At 41.4% G+C, this 6,602-nt stretch overlaps 1 pseudogene; it reads left to right on the top strand.

Annotated features, from left to right (window-relative positions):
• The first annotated feature begins 631 nt into the window (after nucleotides 1-631).
• Nucleotides 632-5,267, top strand: LOC141249653 (uncharacterized; annotated as a pseudogene).
• The last annotated feature ends 1,335 nt before the right edge of the window (nucleotides 5,268-6,602 follow it).

The raw sequence follows: 6,602 nt of genomic DNA on the forward strand, positions 1-6,602 counted from the left end.
GATGTTCTCAAGTCCCTTTGAACTAAACACTTTCCTACATCATCTTCTTACAAGTGCACTTGCTTGTCTATGCTAGCTATAACTCTTTGTTGATTAAGCATCTTAGTGTACCGAGCTAACAAGTGTTACTAGCATCACATTGCATTTATAAGGTGATCAAATAGCCAAGGTTCAGAGGACATTAAAGAGTGTAGAGTGATTCAAACAAAAGCAAACACAAGCTTATTAGACTAACATTAACATTGTTCATTGTTTGTTGTCTTTGATCATGCCTAGCTCACAACAAGGATCCCAACATGGATCTCAACAAGAGGAGGTTCACCCACACCTACCCTCGGACAATAGGATCACTAATCAACCTGATTTAGTGAACATTCTTAGTGACTTGAAGAAGGTCATTGGTGACCTCTCTAGTAGGCTAGCCACCGTTGAATCCAAACAAGACAAGCCTAGAACTCCACCTATAGTTCTAGGGGCCCAATTTGAAGTTGGAGAGACTTCACGCCCACACACTCAACTACCATTACCAAACCAATAAGTGAGGCATGAACCCATATCACCTCACCTAAGGCCGGATCCCATAAGAATACCCACTAGACCCATTGTCTCACCATGGCCTAGACCTCCACCAATGAACTATCCAAGGGAGTTTTCTAACCCTAACTCTCCTGAATGGAATAGGTATAGTGATGATGGTGTTGATGAGTTTCAGGGGGATAGGTATATGAGTCAAGGAGGACGAGGAAGGAGGCCAAGGTTCCAAAGACATGAGCAAAGATATGATCAAGCTCCTAGGCCAAGAGAGGAAGATGGTATTGGTAAAGTGAAGGTCAAGATCCCTAGCTTTGAGGGAAAGTGTGATCCTGACTTGTACTTAGTGTGGGAGAGGAAAATGGATCAGATTTGGGCTTGTCACAACTTCCCCGAGATGAAGAAGATACAACTTGCAACATTGGAGTTTCAAGACTATGCCATGCTATGGTGGGATAGTTTCACTCAAGGGAGAAGGGATGCCTTTGCACAACCTATCACCACTTGGAATGACATGAAGAGACACATGAGAGAGAGGTTTGTACCAGAACATTACAAAAGAGATCTTAGATACAAGCTAGAGAGTTTGAAACAAGGAAGCATGAGTGTGGAGGAAGTGTACAATGCCATGCATATGGCCATGATCAAGGCTGACGTTAAAGAGGATCCAGTGGACACCAATGCTAGATTCTTAAGGGTCTTGAATCCATCTATCTCCCTAGAAGTGGATATGTACCCTTATGACACAAGTGATCAACTCTTACACAATGCTATTAAGGTGGAAAGGAAAATGAAGCAAAGATTGTTGCAAACTTCAAGGCCAACATCAAGGCCTACTACTCAAGGCAACACATGGAATGGAAGGCCATCATCTAGCACCCCATTTCAGCCTAAGGTTGCCCCACCTTCAAGAGACTTTCCTATGCCCCAAGGCAATGCCATGGGCACTCAAGGGAGTACTTCTAAACCCCCTCAAACACCCAATAATGTGCATCCTAAGTCTAGTAGTTTAGAATGTTTTAAGTGCAAAGGAAAGGGCCATTTTATGAGAGATTGTCCTAACAAAAGAGTGATGGTTATCAATGCCCTAGGAAAATATGAATCAGAGAGTGAAACTGAGGAGAATGACCCTAATCTTGCTATAGAAGATGACTTAGGAGAGGACAATGATGAGATAGAATATGAACAAGGAGAAGTGTTAATTTGCAAAAGAGCTTTAAGTGTGCAAACTGAGTTAGTGGAAGATAATCAAAGAGAAAACTTGTTTCATAGTAGATGTGTGATCAAAGATAAAGTGTGTGATGTGATCATAGATGGAGGGAGTTGTTGCAACATTGCTAGTAGTGAGTTAGTTGACAAACTTATCCTACCTTCAATCTTGCACCCTAGACCTTATAAGTTGCATTGGATGAATGATTGTGGAGAACTTAAGGTCCATAAGCAATGCAAAGTCACACTTAAGATAGGACACTATGTAGACACCATCCTATGTGATATCTTACCTATGCAAGCATGTCATCTATTACTAGGTAGGCCTTGGCAATATGATAATGGTCACACATGATGGGTTCACAAACAAGTATACCTTTATGTTTAATGGAAAACTAACCACTTTGAAACCTATGACTCCTCACCAAATTGTTGAAGCTGCAGAAGCTAAGAGAATGAAGGATAAGGTGAAGGAGAAGCCTAGGATCAAAGACAAGCCATTGGCTATGTATACTTCCAAGTGCCAAGGACAATTTTCCATGCTTGTGTTCAAAGAAGTTAAGGAGGATGATTTTGTGCCCAAAGATGCAAGACTCATGAGCTTAGTGAAAAGCCACAACATGACCTCAGAGAACCCACAAATCACCCTACCTAAACCCATTCAAGATGTCCTAGATTCCTTCCATGAAGTGTTTCCACAAGAGCTACCACTAGGCCTTCCTCCACTTAGGGGCATAGAGCACCAAATAGACTTCATACCCGGTTCTATACTCCCTAATAGGCCAGCCTATAAGATGAATCCCATGGAGAGTAAGGAAGTGGAGACACAAGTGTAAGAGTTACTAGAGAAGGGGTACATTAGGGAAAGTATGTCCCCTTGTTCCGTGCCAATTCTCTTAGTGCCAAAGAAAGAAGGCACCATGAGAATGTGTGTGGATTGTAGAGCCATCAACAACATCACAATCAAGTATAGACATCCAATCCCAAGGCTTGATGACATGTTAGATGAGCTCCATGGAGCCACATGCTTCTCCAAGATAGATCTCAAGAGTGGTTATCATCAAATAAGAATGAGAGAAGGTGATGAATGGAAAACTGCATTCAAGACCAAGTTTGGCCTCTATGAATGGCTTGTCATGCCATTTGGCCTCACCAATGCTCCATCAACCTTCATGAGATTGATGAACCATGTGCTAAGAAGCTTTATAGGCCAGTTTGTTGTGGTTTACTTTGATGACATTCTCATCTACTCTAAATCTCTACTTGACCATGCCTACCACCTAAGGGAAGTATTATCCAAGCTCAAAAATGAATCACTCTTTGCTAATATTAAGAAATGTGATTTCTACTCTAATCATATAACTTTTATTGGCTTTGTAGTGAGTTCTAAGGGGTTGGAGGTGGACAAGGACAAGATCAAAGCCATACAAGATTGGCCAACTCCAACAAGTGCAACACAAGTTAGGAGCTTCCAAGGGCTTGCTAGCTTCTATAGAAGATTTGTCAAAGACTTTAGCACCGTTGCCTCCCCCTTAACTGAACTCACAAAGAAGAATGTCATATTCCAATGGGGACCAAGGCAAGAAGAAGCATTCAATGAGCTCAAGGCTAAGCTAACTGAGGCACCACTCCTAGTTCTACCAGGTTTCACAAGACCCTTTGAGGTTGAGTGTGATGCAAGTGGTGTGGGAATTGGAGGAGTGCTTATGCAAGAGGGTAAGCCTGTTGCTTTCTTTAGTGAGAAACTCAAGGGTGCAACTCTAAACTATTCTACTTATGACAAAGAATTGTATGCCTTGTTTAGGGTGTTGAAAACTTGGCAACATTATCTTTGGCCTAGTGAGTTTGTCTTACATACTGACCATGAGTCACTTAAACACTTTAGAAGTCAAGACAAACTTGATAGGAGACATGGTAGATGGATGGAGTTCATTGAGACTTTCCCTTATATTATCAAGTATAAGAAAGGGAAAGACAATGTAGTGGCTGATGCTCTCTCTAGGAGGCATGCCTTGCTCACCACCCTTGATTCCAAGGTGTTAGGTTTCACCTACATCAAGGAACTCTATGGACATGATTCTGATTTTGGAGCTATCTATGCTCATTGCCTTGACAAGGGTCAATTGGGCAAGTATTATTTGTTTGATGGATTCTTGTTTAAGGTTGATAGAGTTTGTATACCTAAGTGTTCTCTTAGGCTTCTTCTTGTGGAGGAATCTCACAAGGGAGGACTAATGGGGCACTTTGGGAGAGACAAGACTCTATCCATTCTGAGTTCCCATTTCTTTTGGCCTCATATGCTCAAAGACATAGAAAACATGCTTAAGAGATGCATAGAGTGCCTTAAGGCCAAATCCAAAGTTAAACCCCAAGGATTGTACACACCATTGCCTATACCTAGTGCACCATGGCTAGACATTAGTATGGACTTTATAGTTGGTTTGCCTAGGACTAGAAGGGGTAGAGATTCCATCTTTGTGGTGGTAGATAGGTTTAGTAAGATGGCACATTTCATTGCTTGTCACAAAACTGAGGATGCCACTAATGTAGCTAACTTGTTCTTTTCTGAGGTTGTAAGACTACATGGCTTACCTAGGACCATTGTGACTGATAGAGATCCTAAATTCCTTAGCCATTTTTGGAGAACCTTGTGGGGAAAGATAGGCACTAGACTTTTATTTTCCACATCTAGTCACCCACAAACGGATGGACAAACGGAAGTGACCAATAGAACCTTAGGTACAATGCTTAGAGCCTTGATTAAGAGTAACCTAAAGGCATGGGAAGACTTGTTACCACATGTGGAGTTTGCCTACAATAGAGCTACCCATTCTAGCACAAAACTGAGCCCATTCATGTGTGTTTATGGCAGTAACCCCCTAACCCCATTTGATCTTATTCCTTTGCCTTGCAAAGAGAAGTGTGAGTACAGTGCAGAGAACCAAGTGAAGCTCATCAAAGACCTCCATGAGAGGACCAGAGAGAGGCTAGAGAGCTTGGCCAAGAGTGTGGCAGGGACAAAGAACAAGTTTAGAAGGAAGGTGTTGCTCAAAGAAGGTGATCTAGTATGGGTACATCTAAGGAAGGAGAGATTTCCAAACCTAAGAACTTCCAAGCTTTCTCCAAGAGGAGATGGACCATTCAAGGTGTTAATAGTGGTTGGTGACAATGCCTATGTCATTGACTTACCTGAGGAGTATGGAGTGAATCCAACTTTCAACATAGGAGATCTCACTCTCTTTGAAGAACAACAAGATGAAGCATGGGAGGAAACTAACCAAGAAGAGCCATTGCCCATTATGGGAGGGGATGGCCTGGGGTCAGGCCTCTCTAAAGAGGGAGGGAATGATGCAGGAGCATCCCTCAAGCCAACTACCCAAGGAGCCATCACAAGAGCCATGTCAAAGAAGATCCAAGACCTCATTATACAAGTAACTTTGACTCAAGACTTAGGGCATGATTTGGAACCCATTGCTTCTACACTTCTGGCATGTAAAAGAAGTGCTCATCCCCAACAAATCCAATGAAGACAGCCAAGCCATTGGAGGACTCCAACATGGCTGCATTTGGCGTTTTTGTGCAACTATCACAACTAGACACTTAGCCTGTTAAGTTGTCTAGGTGTAACGTTTTCACCCTCTTCCCTAACTATTTTGTGGAACTTATCTTAGGGTAATTTGGTCTTTATTTCAAGTATTTTTAGGTGTCAAAGGGCCGGATTCAACCTAGGTATAAAAGCCTAAAGTTAACCTTCACTAGGGGCCTTTGATTGAATTGATGTTGTAGTAGAGTAAAAACTCCTCCTAGTTTCTCATGGGCCATCTTTGATTAGTTTGAGCAGATCTATCAAACTGCTTACCTTGCCTATTTCATCTTGTTTATGTAATTGATTTTTTAAACTTGTTGAATGGGAAACTCTTGGTGCTCATGGTAGTATATCTCCATGTTGTGTTAAGTTATAGCTTGTTTTGATCTTTCTCTTCTTGTATTGTGTTGAGGTTAAGTCCAAGGTGCCTTACATAGCAAGAGAAGTTCTCTTCAAGAACATATCCATTTCTTCCCTTTAAACTCTTTCTTTCTTCTTGGTCTTGCTTGTTTTCAAGTTTGAACAACACTTAGAACACTTGTTCTTAGTGTGTGTTGGTTGAACACTCTAGATTCGAGCTTGTGGGAGATAATCCTACATCAATTACTCAACCAAGGGGAATTAAAAACGTTGATTACTCAACCAAGAGCTATAGAAGGAAAGATTTGATTCGCCTGAGATTTACCAGATTTGAGATCTTAAAAGTTGAAGCTAGTTTGTCATTACATTCGGCTAGTTTAGATTCAGTATTTTATTTATTATTATTTACATGCTTTTAGGTAACTAGTTCCCGATGATTATTCCATAGTATAAATAGTTTACTCCATTTATCTTTAAACGTGGTTGTTGAACAAGAGAGAAAGAGTTCATCTTTATTTAGGACTTAGGCAATAGCTAGGAGAGTTTAGAGAGAAACTAAGAACTATGTGTTCGCCTAGTAGTTGTAATTTCCACGAGAAATCAAATCAACAACGTTTTGGAATTGAGTTTTTATTTTGTTCTTAGCTTTTTATTTCCGCACAAAAGATTCAATCTTTAGTTAGGCTAATATATCATGATCCACAAAAGATCATATCCATTCCGTCTCCTCCACCACACCAAAAGCCTCCTCCTCCGAATCTTTTGAGCACACACCCACGGCCTCCGTCCATGACGAAAGTAATCCACAGGCCCTCGTCCTTACCTCTCCAACTCTAACCCTCACCATTCATGGCTCACCAAAGCAACAGCCCTCCCACAAAAGGCTTCTATAGATCACTCCTTCCTCCACCACTCA

Source organism: Phyllobates terribilis, unplaced genomic scaffold, assembly GCF_046119375.1.
Source record: "Phyllobates terribilis strain yellow unplaced genomic scaffold, ASM4611937v1 Scaffold_4934__1_contigs__length_55788, whole genome shotgun sequence".
Classification (NCBI taxonomy): domain Eukaryota; kingdom Metazoa; phylum Chordata; class Amphibia; order Anura; family Dendrobatidae; genus Phyllobates; species Phyllobates terribilis.